Here is a 22660-nt window from a genome sequence, read left to right as displayed (position 1 = left end):
ATGAGAGGGTGAGGAGGGAAAGGGATAGTTTGGGGTGATGGAAAATGGGGAAGGATGATAGAGTGTGGGCTAAAGATTGAGGGGAACAGAGGAGGCAGATTAAGTGGTGGGAGAAGGGAAGGGCATAGAGTGGGGGAGGAGAAAAGGGGAATAAAATGAGGTGAAGGGAAAATTAGATGGAGGATAGACTGCGGGGGCAGAGATTGAGGGGAGTTAGGGGCGCGGATATCGAGTTCGGGGGAAACAGAGGGAGGTGGATAGAGTGGAGGCTCATTGATGTGAAAAGTGGATGGGGATGGAATGGGAGCACGGAAAACAGGTGAGGGTGTTAAAGTGGAGGGCAGGGAAACAGGGGTTGTATATAGACGGGAGCTGGCAAAATGGGGCTATTGGATAGAGTCGAGGACAAGTTGAACAAGGGTTTGACCAGGTTAAGTGGCAAAGAGTGTGTGCCAGGTGATAAAGGGGAGGCGTTTAGATTACAGGTGGGGAAACAGGAGGCCACAGGGTGCAGGGATCAAGGGAAAAAGAAGGGGCGTGGAGTGGGGTTTTGGGAAAATGGGGAATACAGTGGGGGTAATTTTGAGAGGAAATTGGTGGTCACTGAGGGGAAATGTGGTGGCATATGGAGTGGGGAGTGACTGAGGGGAAACGGGCAAGAGGATGCAGACAGGGAGGAGGAAGGGTGATAGAGTGGGGGGTTAGACTGGGGGTAATAGGGATAAAAAGGGGAGGATGCGGATAAAGTGGGTATCAGTGGAAATAGAATGGGGGAACTGGGATAGAGTGGAGGCGGCGGGGATAGAATGTGGCGGACGAGAATGGGGTAGACTATGGGAGGATAGTGGGAAGGCAGGAGAATAGGTGTGACAGAGTGGGAGAGATGGGAATAGAGTTGGAGAAGGGGATACAGTGTGGGAGGGAGGGAAATAGAGAGAGGGAGATGAGGGGATAGAATGGGGAGGGATTGTGTAGAGTGGGGAGCAGGAGTGTAGATTGTAAGAGGAAGGGTTAGAGTGGTAGAGGAGGGGGAGTGAGTTGGAGGTGCGGGTAGAGTTGAGGAATGGCACTCAAGTGGGACGAGAAGGATAAAGTTGGCGTAGATTTATGGAAATGTGGAGAGGCGGATAGAGTAGAGGAGGCATGAAGGGGGTAGAGTGGGAGGGGGACATTGAGGGGAAATGGGAAATGCAGGAATGGTTTACAGGGTAGTGGAGCGAGAAGGGAAATAGAGTGGGCGCAAGAGAAACCAGTTTAGGAAGGGGGATAGGGTGGAGGGAAAGGAAACAGGAGGGGGAAGAAGGAATAGAATGGAGGGAAAGGAAATTGGAGATGGGAAAGCGGAATTGAATGGGGCAAAGGAAACAGTGGATGAGGTGGCGGAATAGAGTGGAGGGAAGGGAAACTGGAAAGAGAGTGGAAAGACGATTGAGTGGGAGAAGGGAAACAGGAGAGGGGGAATGAGAACAGAGTGGGGGAAGTGAAATTGCAAGGGGCATGAGGGATAGAGTAGTGGAAGGACAAGGAATGGGGGCAAGGTCGTTTGAGTGGGTTGACGTATGTGTGTGTGCGTCTGTTTGTCTTTCTATCTGTCTGTCTCTGTGTGCGTGCATGAGTTTGTTTGTACTTTTAACCTCCTTTTCTGTGGAGAGATATCACTGCCACAGAGTGTGTGTGCGTGTGAGAGAGAAAGAGAAAGAGAGTGAGAGAGAGAGTGCGTGTGAAAGAGAGGGCGTTTGTACGTGTGTGAGAGAAAGAGTACGCGTGTGTGTGTCCGTGAGAGGAAAATGTGCGACAGTAAGTGTGTGTGTGCGTCTGAGAGAGAGAGAGAGAGGGAGAGACAAGGGGGTGGGGGGAGAAAGAGAGAGAATGCTTCCGTGCGTGTTTGTGTGAGATGGAGCGTGTGTGTGGGATAAAGACCATGTGTGTCAGACAGAGAGTGCATTTGTGTGAGTGAGAGGGAATGTTTATGTGTGAGAGAGAGTAAGTGCATGTGCATGTGTGAGAGAGGGAGTGCATGTGTGTCTGTGAGAGGGAAGGGTGCATGCGAGACAGAGAGAGTGCACATGAGAGAGCAAGTGTGTGTCTGAATGTAAGAATGTGTATGTGTGAGAGAGAGTGCATGTATGTGCAAGAGTGCATGTATGTGTGTGTCTCATAGAGGAAGTGCGTGTGAGAGAGAAAGTGTGTGTGAGAGAGAGCTTGTGCATGAGATGGTGTGTGTGAGAGAGAGTGAGATAGAGAGAGTGCGTGTCAGAGAGACAGAGTGCGTGTTTGAGAGAGAGAGTGCATGTGTGTATGAAAGAGTGTCAATGAGAGAGCGTGCGCATGAGAGTGTGTGTGAGAGACAGAGAGTGTGTGAGAGAGATAGTGCGTGTGTGAGAGAGGGAGTGTATGTGTGTGTGAAAGAGAGTGTGTATCTGAGAAAGAGTGCATGTGTGAGAAAGAGTGCATGTGTGTGAGAGAGGGAGCGTGTGTGAGAGAGAGAGAAAGTGCGTGTGCATGTGAGAGAGAAAGTGTGCATGGGTGTGAAAGAGTGTGTGTGGGTGAGAGAGAGGTTGAGTATGTGTCTATGAGAGAGAGCGAGTGTATGTGTGAGAGAGAGGGTTTGTGTGTCAGAGAGAGAATATGTGTTTGAGAGAGTGTCTGTGTGAGAGAGAGGGAGTATGTGTGTGAGAGATAGTGTGTGTGTGTGAGTGAGAGCGAATGCATGTGTGAGGGGGAGGGTTACCTGTCTGTTACCTGTCAACTCAGCGTTGTGGCTGTGATGGAGTCAATGTGGCATTTTCTGTTTAGCGTGCACACACCCTCATCACTGTCGGGTCAACTCGTTGCTGGGGACCAGGTTGATGACATTACCAATTTCATTTCCACACGGATCTGCCTCACTCCACACGGTGCCTTTAGAGTTGAGATTAGCCCGGCTGTCGGTCACATGTTTCACAGCAGGCTGGTTACTGTCGGATGGGGAGCTCACCCAGATGGATTGAAGCAGAGATCGGTCAGTCAAGATTGAAACTGTCACCAGCACAGAGGCAATGGGCTGAAGGTCCTCCCTCTGTGCTCTCCCGTTTCCATCACTCCAAAAATTAAATCCTTATCAATCCCGAGAGCGTGGTCACCAACTCAACTCGCTTCATGTTAAAGGAAGATGATTTTTTTTACATTTATTCATGGGAAGTGGGCGTCACTGTCTGGGCTAGCGTTTATTGAACCCATCCCTAATTGCCCCAGCGGCTTTTAAGAGTAAATGACACAGAATCGTCGAGGTCTGCAGTACAGAAAAAATGAGCTGAAAATGTGTTGCTGGAAAAGCACAGCAGGTCAGGCAGCATCCAAGGAACAGGAGAATTGACGTTTCGGGCATAACCCGAAACGTCGATTCTCCTGTTCCTTGGATGCTGCCTGACCTGCTGCGCTTTTCCAGCAACACATTTTCAGCTCTGATCTCCAGCATCTGCAGTCCTCACTTTCTCCTCCGTACAGAAAAAATGGCCCATCAGCCCATTGAGTCCGTGCTGGTCAATAGCAGCTCCCTCACTATTTTCTGATTCCAATTTTCCAGCACTTATCTCATAGCCTTGGCATCGTGAGTGCACGTGTACATCCTTCTTCAATGTGATGAGAGTTTCTGCCTCTCCCACCCTTACACGCAGTGAGTTCCAGATTCCCCACTACCCTCTGAGTGAACAAGATCACACCCCTCTCTAAAACTCTTGCCCCTTACCTTCAATCACATACTCCTTCTCTTACAGTCTCTCATGCATTATCTCCCACTCACACATTTTCTCTCACACACACAAGACTGGTGCTGTAGTGGACAGTGAAAGAGGTTATCTGGGAATGCAGTGAGATGTGGAAGTGGGTCAGTCGGCTGAGGAATAGCGGATAGAATTCACTTTGGAAAATTCTAAGGTGCTTCATCTTGCTAAGTCAAACCAGGGCTTCCACACCCTGGAGAGTGTTTTAGAACAAGGAGATCTAGGGGAACAGGTTCAATGCTCCTTGAAAATAGAGTCAAAACAGGTCGGTGAAGGAGGCTTTCTTTATTATGTGCGTTCATCGGCCAGACCATTGAATATAGGATTTTGGATGTCTTTTTGCAGCTGTACAAAACATTGGTGAGCCCACATTTGGGGTACTGTGTGCAATTCTGGCTGCGCTACTATAGAAAAGATATTTTTAAACTAGAAACAGCGCAGAAAAGACTTACTACGATGTTACCTGGACTGGAGGGCTTGAGATATAAGGAGTGTTTGGGTAAGCTGGGACTTCGTTGCCTGTACTTTAGGAGACTGCGGGGTGACCTTGTCGATGTCTATAAAGTCATAACTGGCATAGATAAGTTGGATAGCTGGCAGCTTCTCCCCATTTTAGGGAATCCAAAATCAGAGTGTATAGGTTTAATGTAAGAGGGGAGAGATATCAAAGAGCTAAGAGGTGCAATTCTTTCACGTAGAGAGTGTGAATGTCTGGAACAGGTTGCCCGGAAGAGTGGTCGGAGCAAGTACAGTTTTATTATTTCAGAAACATTAAAGCAGGTGCATGAATTGGAGAGGTATGGAAGGATATGGACCAAACACAAGCAAATGGGATTAGTCTAACTTGTGAAAACTGGGTGCAACGGGCAAGTTGACCCTGCGGGCCTGTTTCCATGCTGTGGATATTTATGACTCTATGTCTCTACTCTCTCCCACACTCTGTCTTGCACGTAATATCTCTCTCTCTCTCTCTCTCTCTCTCACACACACACACACCATCACCCATACTCTCACACTTTCTCACACAAGCACACACAGCCTCACCCACACACTCTCTCACACACACACATTCTCACTCACATGCACAGTCTATGTCATACACTCTGTTTCACACAATTCCTTTCTCTCAAGCACACTCATGCTCTCTCTATCACACACACGTCCTATTTATTCATGAAGCCATCCCCTGCCTTTTATCAGAAACAAGCCAGCTAAAGATACAGCCACTGGAAAGAAGAGGAAGTCTGGGAATTCTGTGAAAAATTGACTCGCTGTGCAGCCAGCAATTAAACTACCAATATACAGAAAACAGAGGCCTAAAGTAACAGCCAAATGGATAAGTTGCAAATAGAGTGTCATGGGCAGATTAGCAAAACTTCCAAAAAAGTCAATAGAAAGCGGAACACAAATGATTGTTTTAAACGTAAATACGAAAGAAGATTTGAATCCAGGCTGGGACAGATTAGGAACAGAAAGAGGGGACAAACAATGCAGGTTTGTGGCGAATGCTGATTTTGCAGAGAGGTGCGAACTAGATTATCTTGTTCCTCTGGGAATGCATATCAGCCACTGAGTAAGATTAACATAAGATCTCCCCACCTCTAATCTGCAATTCTGTCTGATGTTGTGGTGCATGATAAACACCTTCAATAACACCAACTGCACTTTGCAAATGTAATGAGATCGTCTGAAGACCTCAAGCAGTTTAAACAACCAGTCGTTGCGATCTAGGTGTTGTTTGGATTCCAGAGGTTGAAGCAACTTTTGAAAAAGATAAAACACACTCCCACGGAGAAATTCCTTATCAGAGGATTCTGGAAGTCATCGTCAGTGAGTCACAAAAATCGCATCAATGTTTAGCAGGTCCGAGGGAAGGCAAACAGCCTTTATTTCAACGGGAATAATGGATAAAAGTTCGTAAGTTTTACAAAAATAAGCTATACAAGACATTAGTCTGACAACAGCTGGATGACTGTGAATAGTTTTGGGGATCCTTATTTAAAAGGTAGACTGGGCATTGGAGACAGTCCAGAGAAGGTTCACTCAGCTGATCCCGAGTATGGAGGGACTGTCTGACGAGGGAGAGGTTGGGTAGTTCGGGCCTGTTTTTATTGGAGTTTCGAAGAAAGAGAGGCGACCTTATTGAAGATTTTTAGAAGGATTTTACGGGGGAGATGTGGAGGGAGGTTATCTTCTCTTATCTGGGAGACTCCAGGTCAGAGGCACATCGTCTCAGAATAAAGAATAGCCGCTCATTGAATTTGAAGATGAGGGGGAATTGCTTACAAACGAGGGGAGTGAATCTGTGGAATTCTTTATGACAGAGGGCTGTCGAGGCTGGGCCTTTCAGTATATTCAAGGCTGAGATAGAGAGATTTTAAATCAGGAAAAGGAATGGAGGATTAGCAAAGTAGAGTTCAGAGTGATCTAATCATCCACAATCTGTTTAAATGGCAGAGCAGATGCTATGGGCTGAATGGACCACTCCTAGTCCTATATTCATATGGACCCCATTCCCATATACTGTAGTCACATAATCCTGTGTTACCTTTCTGACAGAGCGATCACAAGTTAGTTTGAAATGTGTCACTCCCGTCTTTCCTCTTCACTTGAACAGCAGTGGACATACTTGAAGCAGGAGTGGGACAATTGGCATCTGATAGAAAAAATACACTTTGTCAGGTTAAAAATCAACGTAGTGCAGGATTCTGGAAATCTGAAACCAACACAGAGAGCACTGGAGAAACTCAGCAGGTCTGGCGGCATCTCTGAAGAGCGAGGAAATAAAAAGAGTAAATGTTGAAGTTTATAAACACAGAAAGTGCTGCAAAAACTCGGCAGGTCTGGCAAAATCTGTGGACGGAGAGAAAAGCTGAGGTAATGATGCAGGTTATACACGCAGGGAGTGTTGGAGAAACTTAGAAGGTCTGGCCATATCTGTGCAGAGAGAGAGAGAGGAAGAGATTTAGCATTTTGAATGTGTAGATTCTACATCAGTCGTCTTGCCTTGCTGGCATGTGTTTCTATCAGATAAGAAGCTCGCTGTGTCACCTGATGCAGCTTAGTTCCTTTTCTTTATATTTCAGTTGCAGGCAGTCCATTAGAGTTGCCTTGGTGGTTAGTATCATGTCCTCTTCTCTCAAAGCCAAGGTTATCTCACAGATGCCTTTAGTGTTTCCCTGTAACCCTACAGAGCTGCAGACCGATGTGCAAAAGCCCAACCCTGATCTCCCCCTTTAGATTGTCTCGCTGGTGCCTGACATGGGTGGGTCATTATTGGGGTCCGTACCTCAAGGGTCATGTACCCTTTGGAAAGGCTGTGCACAGGTTAGTCATACTTTTCTGCCTTATTAATGGAAGAGAAAGTGGAAGAAAAACTGGAAGCAATCCACTCCCTTTGAAGAATATATTGTAGAAATCGATCCTGATGCAAAGCCCGCTAATGAATGAAATAGAAATGCCTGAGATGTTACGGTAAGGATGCTATTGACCTGTAAAGGGTGCAGTAAAGTTTGGAAAGGATGCTACCAGTACTGAAAGATTTGAGTTATAGAGAGAGGCTGGATAGGTTGGGACTTCTTTCCCTGGAGCATCTGAGGCTGACGGGTGACCTTCAAATCATGAATAAGATCATGAGGGGCACGGATAGGGTGAATAGCCAAGGACGTTCCTCCAGATAATGGAGTCCAACACTGGAGGGCAATGGTTTAAGGTGAGAGTGGCAAGATTTACAAGGGGCCGAAGGGGAACGTCTTCACACAGAGGGCGGTGCATGTATGGACCAAGCCTCCAGAGGAAGTGGTAAAGTGGTAACATTTAAAATACATTTGTACAGGTACAAGGATAGGAATGTTTAGCAGAATATAGGCCAACTGCAGGTAAATGGGACTAGTTTAGTTTGGGAAACATGGTCAGCATGGACGAGTTGGGCTGAAGGGCCTGTCCCCATTATGTATGATTTGACGTCTGCTGAACTCCCTTTACTGCTCGCAGTTAAAGTGCGAAAATTGGCGGAAAGGGGGATGTTGAGAGAAATCAGTTTGTAGCACGCTCGGGGAGATAGATCATCTCAGGCTGTAAGTATCGAGTTGGAAATGGTTTGGGTGGGATCTTTCCCAGCTCACTAACACCACGGACTCATTTATTTTGCTTTTGAGGAAAGCCAAAGGAGACATTAATTGCCTCCTTGAAGTAATTACCCTCCCAGAGAGGGAAACGTCGATTTAGCATTTGGATTCCACGCAATCATGCATATGATTGCCTTTTGCCTGCTCATTTTCTCTAAGATACCGTTACAGACTTCTATATAAATGAAACATTGTGTGTGTTTGTCTATCAGATCAATCATAAGCAAATTAGATGTCAGAGCCATGTTGTTCAGACGACATAGAAAGAGAGACGTGGTAGAATTGAGGGAGAGATGGGGGAGAGAGATGTGGGCTGGTTTGAGGGAGGCACATGGAGAGATGGGGGCAGGATTGAGGGACGGAGATGGGGAAGGATTAAGGGAGAGGTAGAGAGAGATAGATGGAGCAGGATTGAGAGAGAGAGATGTGGCAGGATTGAGGGAGAGAAAATGGAGCCTGATTAAGAGAGAGAAATAAGGCAGGATTGAGCGAGAGAGATGGGTTCAGGATTGAGGGAAAGTGAGAGGGGTGGCTGTATAATTGAGGGAGAGAGATGAGGAAAGAATTGAGGGAGACATATAAGGGCAGGATTGAGGCAGGGAGATGGGTGCAGGACTGATCGACCGAGATGGGGGCAGGATTGTGTGAGTGAGATAGGGGAAGGACTTAGGGATACACAGAGAGACGTGGCCAGGATTAATGGAAACAAAGACAGGGAGAGATGGGAGCAGGATTGAGGAAACAAGATGGAGACAGGATTGAGGGAGAGGGAGAGCTTTGAGGCAAGATTAAGGGAGAGAGATGGGGCAGGATTGAGGGAAAGAGATGGGGTTGTAATTGAGAAAATGAGAGAGAAAAAGAGAAAGAGATAGCGGCAGGATGGAGGCAGAGAGATATAGATGGGGGCCAGATTTTGTGTGTGTGTGTCTGTCTGTCAGAGAGAGAGTGAGAGTTAGAAAGAGAGAGAGAGAGAGAGAGAGGGGCAGGATTGGGGTAGACAGAGAGAAATGCAGGCAGGATTGAGGGAGAGAAAAAGAGATAGAGAGGGAGATCGGGGCAGGATTGAGGGAAAGAAATGGTGGCAGGATTGACAGAGAGAGAGAGATGGGGCAGAATTGAGGGAGTGAGAGATAGATTTGGCATGTTTGAGGGAGTGAGGTGGGGGTAGAATTAAGAGAAAGAGAGATAGGGCAAAATTCAGGGAGTGAGAGATAGATTAGGGAAAGAATTGTAGCTATCAGGAGGGGTTGTCGTTGTATTCCTCGGAACAGAGTTGCCATGGTTAAGCGATATAAAATAATGAGTACTAAATTGTAAGTTGCTGATGAAGGAGCAGACCTCTGAAAGCTAGTACTATCAAATAAACCTGCTGGAATAAAACCTGGTGCTATGTGATTTTTCACCAAACAGCGAGAGGTAGAGAGTCAAGATTAAGTGGTGCTGGAAAAGCACAGCAGATCAGGCAGCATCCAAGGAGCAGAAAAATCTACGTTTCAGGCAAAAGCCCTTTATCAGAAATAAGGGCTCATTTGAGTTTGCACCGAGCAGAAACAACCAGCTAACAATTCTTATCCTGATCAGACAGCATTTCATTTGTATAAATGGATCATTGTAGCAGAGAGGCTGCCATCTTCACCTTTATAACCACATCATTCTCAATTTCTTCATGTTGCAGGACTGCTCTTTGTTTTATCGTCCCACAAGTAACTGTTTTCTTTAAATACAATCGTATACCTCTTTCAGAATTGGTTTTAATTTTCTACAAAGAGGTTTACATTTTCCTGATAATCCTGACGATGCTTTACCCAAAAAAGCAAGAAATCTGCCTGCAATTGTCACATTGTATCAATGACGTCGAATGTCCATCCTTCAATGCAGTGATGAAAGGTAAGTAAAAAGCCAAAATTGGTTGTTTGTAAAACTGTTCATTTTGTTTTCAAGCAGAGTTAACTGTGTCGCTTGTTCAATAAATTAAATTTGACAGGTTAAATATTCTGCACTGCATAACTGAAAATAAAATTCAGTTTGCATTCCTCCTCCCTGCCATACAGCAACATAAGAGCATTGCAGAGAATGCATCAGCACACTACAGGGTAGGGTAATGCCCTTTCTAAATTAGAAAATAGAAGTGAATTATTCAATTGCCTTTTCTGTACAAGGAACATTATGCTCACTCAGCGCCAATGCAATTGAACTGCTCATCGCACTTTCACTTAGATTTAAATGGACTCAGTTTACACTGATTGTTACTTCAGCAGCATTCAGAAAAGTACATCACTGTGCACTGAAACAAAAGAAAACTAATGGTATTCTGAACACTAACACTTTTATGTCATCACTCTGTGTTATATTCTGCACGACGTAAGATACAGAATTCCATTGTGTTTCCTACTTAACTTGACTCTGATGAATAGCATAGTCTCCCTTCTATAGCAGTGTGTTACATTTTTACTTGCAAGCGATTCCTACAGGCAGCAACAATTAAAGAACTTCGGCTGTTTCCCATTCACTACAGGAGACGTGAACTGAGATACAGAGTGGCAGCACAAGAGAAATCTCACTGACACACAGCCAGTGGATGCTGCAAAGAAAAAAACAAAGAAATTTAGCCTCAATTGCTTCCAATATGAATTGACGCTCAAAACCACTGATCACGGCTGAGGATATCAAATTATTACAGTGCTCAGTAGTGAATCATAAAGTCCATTTTACACACACACACACACACACACACACAGACACACACACGGACACACACACAGTGAAAAGAAAATGAGACTGAAATGCAATACAACTTAATGTCATTGAAACGAGTTTATTTACAGAGTTTATGCTGCACTTAGACACAAAACTACAGCTGAATATCGGAGAATAGAGCGAAATTCATCAAAACTGGGACTATACTTATTAAAAGTCAGATAAGTGCAGAACTGATGTCAAATTTTCCTTTTTACAGTCACAATGAGTAGATGAAGTTCACATTTCAAAATTTCCTGCGGAATTGATGCATAATGTAATGGCACAGTACAGACATAATAGGCTGAATGGTCTGCTCCTGTGCTGTAGCATATCAGTTTTTCTGATGTCGGGTAGAAAGGCGATGACATGCTGTTGTGTTGTGTATTGATTTTTTAAAAATCATGCAGGAATAGACTGACATGCAGAATAAAACTCTAACACCCACACAAAGAAAAACAAAAGTGTCTGGGTCCAAAATGAAACCAGATGTCTCGGTTTGAACTGACTGTCAACAGAAACAGGAAACGTGTGCCCCTGATTCGAAATGTTTCTCAGAATAAAGCATTCCACCTTCTGCCGTCGCTCTATGTATTCTCTCCCCACTCACCTCCGCAGACTGACAACTCATAAATTACAAACTGCAGAAGATATTAAGACCCAGTCTCTAACTATCACGGACTGAATCACACAACACAGCGAATATCAGAGAACTAGGCCACTTTGATACACAAGAGTAGAAACTCCGAAGTACAGACTGATATTTACACTCGCTCATTCATTTTGCAGAAACAAACAAATGATGGAATACAGTTACTGCGATGCAAATGTGTTACTATCAGTCTCCATCGATCCGTTTCTGTTCAATTAAGTCACATATTCGCAATAGAGTAACTGTCATGGATAGATTAGTAACCACTCTCTCATTCAAAAAGTTAAAACGGAAAGGAACAGAATGATAACTACGTTCCCAGTTTCACAGAGCTTAAACGGGCAGGCACAGTCTGATGACGACACTCATATTCACAGAGCAAAACTCACAGATACATATTGTCACGTGCACTGTTCACGTTCACCAAACTGGAACTGACAGATAGAAATCGATAAGTAAATTCACATATTGACAAGGCAGAAAATGAAAGTTATAGATTGGTAACTGCATTCGCATACTCACACAGGAGAAACTGAGAGGTACGGATTAATATTGACAATCTCAAATCACAGCCCGAACAGACCCGTACATGCACTCATAGCCACGTCGAAGAAAATGACAGTTACAAATTGAAAACTACATTGGTTATGTAAATGATTAGGGGTTGGCTGTTGAGGATATAATCTCTAAATTTGCAGGGAGAATAGTGGATTGTGTGAATGACGCTGAGAGACTTCACAGGGTTATTGACAAGTTGGACAAATGGGCAGAAACTGGCAGATGAATTCCAATGCAGAGAAATGCAAGGTAATGCATTTTGCTACCAGAAACACACGGCAACAATGCTGGTTCAATGGAACGTCTTTGAGGGGAGTAGTGGAGCAAAGGGATATCAGGGTTCACGTGTAGCAATTTGTGAAGGTGGCCAGGCAAGTTGAAACTGTTGTGAAGATGGCTCAAAGAATCCACGTGGTCAGAAATAGAGGCATCGAGTATAAAACCGAGGAAGCGATGTTACACCTCTACAAATCATTGCTCAGATCACATTTGCGTTTAGTTCTCGGCACCTTATTTAAAGAAAGATGTTCAAGCCCTGTAGAGTGTTCTTTGGAGATATACTAATATGATAACAGGAACTAAGGATTTTATATGCATGGAAAGATTAGTGATATAGTGCTTATACTTCTTGGAGCAGAGAAAATTAAAGGGGAAGTTTATGACGGTATTCAACATTATGAAGAATTTTGACAGGGGAAAGAAGAATGTTCTCTTTCTACTCGTTGGTATATCAGTAACCGGGGTCACAATTTCAAGATTGTCAGCAAGTGAGCTAAGAGTGAGATAAGGATAAATTTCTTTGCTCAAAGAGTTGGTCAGATTGGAATGTGCAGCCTGAGATCGTTATAGAGGTAGATTCCATGTGATGTATGTAAAGAGAGCTTGGCATGTACTAAATGTGATGAAGTTAGAGGGCAATAAAGATAGGGCTGGAGAATGATCCTGTTATTATATCTAGCTCAACATATTTTTAGGAAAATATTTAGAGTTCATTTAATTCATTGGCTTATCTACCTCGACCAATTGACCAGGAGATCAAAAGGATATGCAAGATAGGAATGGCCAGCACAAAATCGCAAATCTCTCTCATCAAAGGTTAGTTCGCACAACAGTGGAATAAATTGAACCACTGAGTGTTGTGCGCAGGACACATATTCAAGTGGCTTCTCAAGACAAGTCCGTCTTTGGAGTTGACATCTTGCTGAGTGAATTGAGACAAAGCCTGGCCTAGTCACAGTCAAAAGAAAGATTGAGCAGTTTAGGCCGATACGCTCTGGACTTTAGAGGAGGAGACAAAGTCTCATTGAGGGATGTAAGATGCCAGAGGATGTGGGATTGACAAAGGAAATGGAGAGAGGATGTTTCCTCATGTTGGACAATCTAGAACGAGAAGGTTATTGTTTCAGGAGAAAGGAGTGAGACAGATTGAAAACAGAGATGGGGAAGAATGTTTTTTCTCCAAGGGAGAGGGAGTGGGAATCTGTGGGATTCAGCAGAACTCTCACCACAACCCCCACCGCCCCCCACCCTCCCCCCTCCCCCACCCCACCCCCACACACACACACACACCGGCTGCAAAACGCACACAGTGTGTGGAACATGTCGGGACACAAAATAAGACAGATTGTTAATCAGTGATGGATTAAAGGAAACGAGTGCAGGAAACTGGAGTTGAGGCTGAGATGATATCAGCCACAGCGGATAAAACGGGGGAAAGCAGGCTCCCGAGGGCTCCCGTATGTTGTGTTGGTCGTCCAGCTGCCTAAAGACGTTTTAGTGTGGGTGACTCATAGCATGTGCTCAGAAAGCTCTAAATTTGACGGACTCACCTGTGCGATGCATCACAGGCTATTAATCACTCAGTAACCAAGACCACAAGATTTAACAGACATTCGGCCATCAAGTCTGCTCCGCCATTCCATCATGACTATTATGTTTCTCAATCCCATTCTCCTACCATCTCTCGGGAGCACTTGATACCCTTACTGATGAAGAACTTATCTATCTCAGTGTTAACAACATTTAATGGCAGACCTCTATGGTAATGAGTTCCACACATTCCCCACTCTCTGGTTGAAGAAATTCCTCCTCATCTCAGTTCTAAAGGGTCGTCCCTTCAATATGAAGCTGAGCCCTTAGGTTCTAGTCTATCCTACCCGTGGAAACATCTTTTCCATGTCCACTCTCTCCGGGCCTCTCCAATCTGTAAGTTTCAATCAGATTCTCCCTCATCCTTCTAAACTCCATTGAGTCCAGACCCAGAGTCGTCAACCTCTCCTCATTTGACAAATTCCTCCGCCCTGGGATCTTTCTTGTAAACCCCCTCTGGACTCCCTCCAAGTTCAGCACATCCTTCAGTCGAGGGCCCAAAACTGCTTCCAATATTTCAAGTGCAGTCTCAGCAGTACATCACTGGTCTTGCATTATAACCCTCTCTAAATGAAATCTAACATTACGTTTGCCTTCCTAACTGCCAACCAGACCTGCCTGTGAACCTGAAGATAATCCTGAACTCGGACTCCAAAGTCCCATTGTGCCTCCCATTTCCCAAATCTTTCCCCATTTAGAACACAGTCTATGCCTCTAATTTTCCTACGAAAGTGCATGACCGCCTACTTTCCTACATTCTATTCTATCTGCCATTTCGTTTCCCACTCCCCAAACCTGTCTTGGTCCTTCTGCAGCCTCCTGCTTCCTCAACACTACCTGTCCTTCCATCTATCTTTGTGTCGTCAGAGAAACACTCACGGCAATGAGATGGCAATGCTCCCCATGTGAATGATACGAGGCCCAGAGCAAATGGCTCCTTGCCCCAGAGCCCAATGGCAGAACATGCCACTTCAGACATTAAGCTGTTGCACTGTGGCAATAATCAGCTTGATGCTCCAGGGCCCAAAATTCCCTCAAAATAAGATGAACAATATAGCAATTAACCATCAGCGTAACATTCTTCCTTCAATTCACATCGCCCTGTTGTCAATTTAGTTGACACAGAGGGAACATGAGTATGATTTAGATGAATAGCAAACACTATTGGTTATTAATAAATTCAAACGATGTTCGCTCCATTACTATGGGCAAGTGAAACACCAGCGATGTTTATAAGTGGCTGGGTCTTTTGAGGGTTTGAGATAAACCACAGAAAATCTCCACTTTCACTGCGCCAGAAATGTGATAACAATATATTCATTGTATCCTTTACCATCTTTTCATGGCTTTGAGATAGTCACGACCGAGTACACCAAACTGCCAATTATTATTGAGTCATCTAATATAGAGAAACAATAAGCAAAGTGAATCGAAGAATTAGAGAACAGAATGTTAAAACAACAACTAACGATGCATTAAAATTAATTATGGAGTGATAATTAGGGTCAGCCAACCAACCCAGCAGTAATGTAAACTTAAGTTCTTGGCTCTATGTCAACCTTGTTCAAAGTAGATTATGGACCAAATGACTGAATAACGTTGTATGGGTATTTTTCGTCAACGTTCACTATTAAGTTTGCACCCACTTTCCCAGAACAAACTAACAATGGGAAAGGTGGAGGCCCTGACAAAATTTAAAATTTTAAAAAATATTATTCATTCATGGCACGTGGGCATCATCCTCTGGGCCCAGCGATTATCGCCCAACGCATGACTAGTTGCCCCCTTAAGAAGGTAGGGATGAGTTGCTTTCTTGAACTTCTGCAGTCTATGCGCTGTAGATAGACACGCATTGCCCTGAGGGAAGGAATTCCAGGAATTTGACACAATGACACTGAAGGAGCGGGGTTATATTTCCAAGTCAGGACACTGAGTGGCCCAAAGGGGACTTGTAGTGGGTGGGTGTTCCCATGTATCTGCTGCATTTGTCCTTCTAGATGGAAGTGGTTTAGGGTTTGGATCTTTGGTGATCTTTGTCTGAGGATCTTTGGTGAACTTCGCAGTGCATCTTATAGATGGTACATACTGCTGCTACTGCTCTTTGGTTGTGGAAGGAATGGATGCTTTTGAATGTTGTGTCAATAACCAGGCCTGCTTTGTCTCTTGGATGGTATCGAGCTTTTCGACTATTTTGGAGCTGCAACCATCCAGGCAAGTGTGGAGCATTCCCTCACACTCCTGACCTGTAACTGAGATACTTGGAATGGCTCAATCAGGACAGCTTCTGGCCACATAAATGCCGCTAAGTAATAGAGAAATGAAATCACGAAGAATCAATATTGTTCTGTCTTCCTCAGATGGATCCCAGGTTGTGCCCTACAAATTCCAAGTTGAGCCATACCCATCACACACAGCCTTCCTCAGATATACGGAAACCGTTTGATTTTCTGCCGTTTAATATTAATTCTCAGATTATGACCCTTGTTCGAGAATTTCAAGGGTTGTAAACAAAATGAATAGTTGTCATCGTGTGCCCTTGTTCTTTATTGGATAGTACATACCTCCAGCACAGCTCAAAACTAAAGAATCCAAAGAAAAAATAGAAAGTTGTTTTCAGGTGGTAAATAATATCTGTCCCTGCTGAGTTTCTCCAAAAATTTCTGGGTTTCTCTTTATTTATGAAATGTGTTGCCTGAAGAAAGCTAATTAAATGTTGGCCTTTATACCGAGAGGAAAGGTGTAGAAGGATACAGAAGGGATGCTGAAGTTATACAAAACCCTGGTTAGACCCCACTTAGAACAGATCTGGGCACTACACCTGAGGAAGGATGGATTGACCTGGGAGGAAGTACAGCATAAGATTACAAGAATGTTACCTGGACGTCAAGGTATGAGTGGATATTAGACAAATAAGGCCTGTTTTTCCTCTTGTTTAGCGTTTTAAGTGATGATTTGATGGACGATGTTGAAAGGAAAAGGCCGGGTGGGTAAATAAAAACGATTTTCACTGGTTGGAGGTTCTAGTAGTAGGGACGGCATAGTTTGTGAATTAGTACCAGACCATTTGGGAGATATGTGAGGAAGCACTTCTCCACACAAACGGTGGGAGAGGATTGGACGCCTCTTCCACAAGCAGCAGGGAATGCTAGATCAGTTGTTAGTTTTCAATGTGCGAGAGAGGGGATTTTTTTTTTTGTTGAGCTAATGTATTGGATATGTTCTTCTAAACATGCTCCTAAACTAAACTAGTCACACTTGGCAGTATTTGGTCCATATCTCTCCAAACCTTTCCAGTCCACGTACTTCCTCAGATGCCTTTAAACGTTGTAAATGTACCCACATTCACCACTTCCTCTGCAAGATCATTGCACACACGGACCCCTCTCGGTGCAAGAAAAAAGCTGTTGCTCATGCTTTTCTTTTAAACCTTTCTCCTAACACTTTAAAATTACCCTCAGTTTTCAAGTCACTCACCCGAGAGAAAAGACACCTGCTATTCTCCTGATCTATACCTTTCATGACTCCATAAACGTCTATAAAGTCACTCCTCAAACCTCTATGTTCCGGTGAAAGTAGTTCCAGCCCATCCAGCCTCTCATTTAACTCAAACTCTCCATTCCCACCTATATTCTGGTGCATCTTTTCTGAACACACTCCAGCTTAATAATATCCTCCTATAACAGAGAAATCAGAACTAGACACTGTATACCAGAACACCAATATCCCGTACAACCACAGAATGGTGTCCGAACTTCAAAACTCAGTGGTCTGAGCAACGATGGCAGGTGTTCTAAATGCCTTCTCAAACACTCTGTTTACCTGTGATTAAAACTTCAAAAAATTATTTACCTGAAACCCGAAGTCTGTCTGCTCTACAACAATGCTCACGTTTCACCCCTTATCATGTCCCCATCCTACAGCAACCTTCTCGTTTGTAAAGAAAATAGAGTGAGTTTCTCTCCAGCGCTTTCAGAAAGAGATTTGGTTTTGTTGAGCTTCCCAGTCAGACGAATACCAGCATGAACGCTGGCCAATGGATGACGGTGTTGAATTGTCAGCTCACAGATTCACACACACCGTTCAATTGATTTGACCTCTTTTGAAAGCTCCCATGGAATCCAGCTCCACCACTCTCCCAGGAAGGACATTCTAAACCCAACAACTCTCTGAAATAAAACGTTTCTTCTCATCTCACCCTCTTACTAACCATCTTGAAATTCTGAGCAGCCAGTTATTAATAGACCAAAGGTGGGAAATAATAACGTTCTTTCCTCTGTCAGAACTGTTCTTAACTTTCAACTTCTCAGTAAGGTCACCACTTCATCTTTTCTGCTCGAAAGAGAATAAACTTAATCTCTTGAACCTTTCCCTGTATCTAAAATCCCTCATCGTTGTGATCATTCTCCTCCACACTGTCTCCAGGGTTTAAACATCCTTCCACGAATAAGGTGCCTTGAACCAAACCTGGCTGGCTAACAAAAGGCCAATTCTCTTCTTCAACCGTATTTCTAAATTCAGTTTCTGTTGTCTCCAAAGTTAAGGTGTCAAATAAATGACCGACAGATAAAAAATGTATCCCCCACGTTTCAACTGATCATCATGATCGAGTATTCTCCATTCACTGCTTGTGCTCTCGCCATAATTAATTTATTTTCAGCGCTCTTCTTTACGTTCAGTGTTGGGTTAGCTGAGTTGGCTGGATGGTTTGTTTGGAACGTAGAGTAACATCGACAGCATGGGTTTGAATCTCTCGCTGGCTGAGGTTACTATGAAGGACTCACCTTCTCCACCTCTGCTATTGTCTGAGGCTAGGTAACTAACAGGTTAAACCACAACCTACTAATTATCACTCTCTCTGATACTTCAGCTGAGGTCTAACAAGTGTCTGGTACAAGTTCAATATCATCTCGTTGCTCTCGGGCTCTACACTTGATTAATAATGGACGGCACGGTAGCACAGTGGTTAGCACTGCTGCCTCACAGCGCCAGAGACCCGGGTTCAGTTCCCGCCTCAGGCGACTGACTGTGTGGAGTTTGCACATTCTCCCCGTGTCTGTGTGGGTTTGCTCCGGTTTCCTCCCACAGTCCAAAGATGTGCAGATTAGGTGAATTGGCCATACTAAATTTCCCGTAGTGTTAGGTAAGGGGTAAATGTAGGGGTGTGGGTGTGTTGAGCTTCAGCGGGTCAGTGTGGACTTGTTGGGCCGAAGGGCCTGTTTCCACACTGTAATGTAATCTGATAAAGCTGAGGACACTGTGAGCTTAATTAACCGCTCTCCTCCTGTGTTGCCACCTTCACTGTTCTGCACGCATATACCCCTGCTCCTGATCCCCCTTTAGAATTGTATCCACCTACATTAAAGTGCATTTCATTTACTTTCAAACAGCATTCATCACCAAATTTGTGTTGAATAACTTTTTTCTTTATTTTGAAATGTTCACGAATTAAAACCTATTTTGTTAAATCAAAGTTCATTTTTACCTCCCATTAGTTTTGCTTCATTTATTCATTACTAACTAACACTATGCCTCCATGTTGTGTCTATTTAGCCCATTAGGAGCTGGCTCCCCAATTCAAAACAATGTTGGCTAATCACATCTCGGCCTCAACTCCATTTTGCTGCCACCATTCCCTTTGACCTGTCACTTATTAAAATTTTGTCTGTCGCCTACTTTTATTTATTCAATATCCAGTGGGGATTGGGTTTTGCATTCCCACAGATTCACATACCTCTCCTCATTTGAGTGTTTTCATTCCTCCTTACTTCTGTTTTTGAGCTGCCTCACTCCGTTCAACTGAAACGATCGCCTCTCATTCTAGATTGTCCCACATGATGAAACAGCCTGTCTCCATCTCTTTTGTCAATCCCCCCTTTCGGGTTTTCTATCTCTCAGTTAGATCGCCTCTCGTGCAAACTCCGCAGAACCTGCTCTTATCTAAGACATGATTCGGAGATGCCGGTGTTGGACTGGGGTGTACAAAGTTAGAAATCACACAACACCAGTTTATAGTCCAACAGGTTTAATTGGAAGCACACTAGCTTTCGGAGCGATGCTCCTTTATCAGGTGATTGTGTGCATTACACAATCCTTATTACACAATCACCTGATGAAGGAGCGTCGCTCCGAAAGCTAGTGTGTTTCCAATTAAACCTGTTGGACTATAACCTGGTGTTGTGTGATTTTAAACTTATCTAAGACATCCTTCATCTCTGGAAATGATAGAGAGAATCTTCTCTCAATTGCCTGCAGTATAATTACATCTATCCTCAAGTAAAGAGATAAAATTGTAACAGCTTCTCCTCATAAGACACATTTTTCTGCTTGGTATACTATTTAATGAATCTCCCCTGAACTCCCCCCAGTTCAACTACATCTCTCCTCAAGAAAGGGGACCAAAACTCTGTGGAGGACTGTGTACATGGAAACTCCAATGTCTTGTACAGTTGCAGCAGCACTTCAATACATTCATACTCTGTCCCTTTGCAATTAATGCCTGCCTTAACACTTACTGTAGCTGTCTGCTACTTTTTGGGATTCGTACATAAAGACAGCCTGATCCCTCTGTACAAACACATTTTAAACTTTCTCTCCCATTCCGATGATAACTTGCCTTTTTCTATTCTTCCAACTACAGAAATTGAGAGAGTGTCCTCGATTTGAACTGTCGTGCTTTAAATTCGCAAAAGAGTCAGACACAAAAGTCCATTTCGAAAGTGTGGTGCTGGAAAAGTACACCAGGTCAAGCAGCATCTGAGGAGCAGGAGAATCAACATTTCGAGCAGAAGCATGAGGCTAATTCATGATGAATGCCTTATCCCCTGAATATCGATTCTTCTGCTCCTCAGCTGCTGGCTGACCTGCTTTGCTTTGCCAACACCACACTATCGACTCTGATCTCCAGCATCTGCAGTCCTCGCTTTCTTCAACAAAAGTGCATTTGATCCAATTTGTCTGACAAATGTAAAATGTCTGGGTTTGTACCGTAGAGTGATTTTAGTCCATTCAGAATGTGTTTGAATGCTGTTAGAAGTTGCGAACCACCTCACTGACTTACCTGTGCTTCCGGGAACTGCTGGAACAATCAGCTGGAGAAAATAAGAGAGAGAAATATGGGAACGTTTTACTGTAAATGTTCCGTGTCACGAGTTGCAAATGAATCTGGTTTCTTTGACTGATGCGCAATCAGCTATTATTCTAATGATCATATTTCGTTTATATTTGTGCTGACCAATCCTCTAACCACAGCACATTACTTTGTATATCAGCCCTTTTTATTTCATCTGCCAGTCATTCAGCCTGCCCACATCCTCCCAAAGTACCTTCACCCACAGTATTTTATTAGCTGTCTTTTGTAATTTACATAAGGAATGTATTTGTTGCCTGCATCCCTCATGGCCCCTTGAAAGGTCAATGGGGAGCTGCATTCCGAAATTGCTTCGGTTTATGTGCTATAGGTAGATCCTCAATTTCCGTAGGGAGGGAATTCCAACATTTTAATCAGAGGAAAAGCCGATAGATTTCCAAGTCAGGACACTGAGTGGTTCAGAAGGGTGGTGTTACATACATCTGCTGCCCTTATCCTTCTAGATGGAAGTGTTCATGGGTTTGGAATCTGCTTTCTGAGGATCTTTGGTGACTTTCTCTAGTGCATCTTCTAGATAGTACACATTGCTGCGAGTGTGCGTCAGTGATGGAGGGAGGAGATGCGTGTACACGTGACACACACACACACACACACACACACACACACACACACACACACACTATGCAAAATTGACACTATATGAGCGACGTTAGTTCGAAACCCACATCAAGTCCTGAATGGAGAACTATCGCTTGCATTAACTACTGGACTGTCTCACTCACCTTATTTCCTGTTCCAGAGTTTAATGGGAAGCAATGTGGGGAGAGAAAGGATCAGAAACAGTGGGACAATGAGTGCTGCCATCTCAGTGCTATGTGACTGTCCTGGATTCAGAGAGGGAGTTCCTGTCAATCGCATCATTCCTTCAGCAAGCACTAACCCCAATATTCCCCATTCCTTGCTGCCCTGACCCCCTGCCAACAACCAACCATTTGGAGGGAAACCCTTGTGTTGGTCAAATACCCTCCAAACCATTGCCATCATAGTGACGTCACTGTTTGTGCAGCCTTTCTCATTAACAAAATCCCACCAATCGAAACCAGACTATTCAGTGCTAAACTCAAAAGATCACTCTTCACCCACCCTCCCCAAATTGCCCACGAGAAATTATTACCCCTTATTTTCATTGCCTATATATCTTGAGACACACTTCACTTTGTCCTCAACCTGTCAGCAACAAATGCGCCATTCACAGAGAAATATCGAAACGATCATCGGGAGGAGGCCAATTGGTCTGTCTCGCCTCCTCTACCCAGTCAATGCAATCATGGCTGATCATCCAACCTAGGCCTGTGCCTCCCTGCACTCTCCCTTTCGCCCCTAAGAACTCTATTCAACTCCTTCCTGAACAACATTCAGTGTTCTAGTCCTGACTGCTTTCTATGGTAGAGAATTCCACAGGCTCCCCACGCTCTTCTCGGAGACATTACTCTCTATCTCATTCCCACTCTGTCTCCGTTAGACTATCACCCCCTAGTTCTGGAGTCTCCATCCAGTCATCAGGAATGGCCTCTCTGTGTTGACTCTCTCTATTCCTTTCTGAATGCTTTAAGTTTCTATAAATTTCCCTCCTTGTTCTTATAAAGCCCAGTGGATATATTCCTAATCCTAACTAATCCAGTCTCTCTCCAAATGTCATCCTGCCATCCCAGGAATCAGTCTGGCAAATGTTTGCTGTACTCCGTCTTTAGTCAAAACATCTTTCCTCAGATATGACGACCCCAAACTACACACACTGTTCTCCAGGGTGTGTTCTTACGCTGCCCAAATGCAGCGAGACATCCCCCCTCCTGGGATTGAATTCTGACAT

At 44.1% G+C, this 22660-nt stretch overlaps 1 protein-coding gene across 5 annotated transcripts in view; it reads left to right on the top strand.

Annotated features, from left to right (window-relative positions):
* The window catches only part of LOC122544517 (high affinity immunoglobulin gamma Fc receptor I-like), a 64856-nt gene that overhangs the window by 41618 nt on the left and 578 nt on the right, over window positions 1-22660 (top strand). For 2 of the 5 annotated variants that reach the window (XR_015755049.1, XR_015755047.1), the window contains one exon: window positions 9632-9775. The exons of 1 other annotated variant lie outside the window; for it this stretch is intronic. The gene's annotated coding sequence lies outside the window, so the exon portion shown is untranslated. Of the gene's footprint in view, window positions 1-6320; window positions 6639-9563; window positions 9776-22660 lie in introns of all 5 variants that reach the window. 2 more of the 5 variants (XR_015755045.1, XR_015755046.1) reach the window with 2 other exon arrangements.

This window comes from Chiloscyllium plagiosum, unplaced genomic scaffold, assembly GCF_037043375.1.
Source record: "Chiloscyllium plagiosum isolate Xiang-an unplaced genomic scaffold, Cpla_swu_hap1 HiC_scaffold_49, whole genome shotgun sequence".
Classification (NCBI taxonomy): domain Eukaryota; kingdom Metazoa; phylum Chordata; class Chondrichthyes; order Orectolobiformes; family Hemiscylliidae; genus Chiloscyllium; species Chiloscyllium plagiosum.
This window is presented reverse-complemented; position numbering and strand designations above follow the sequence as displayed.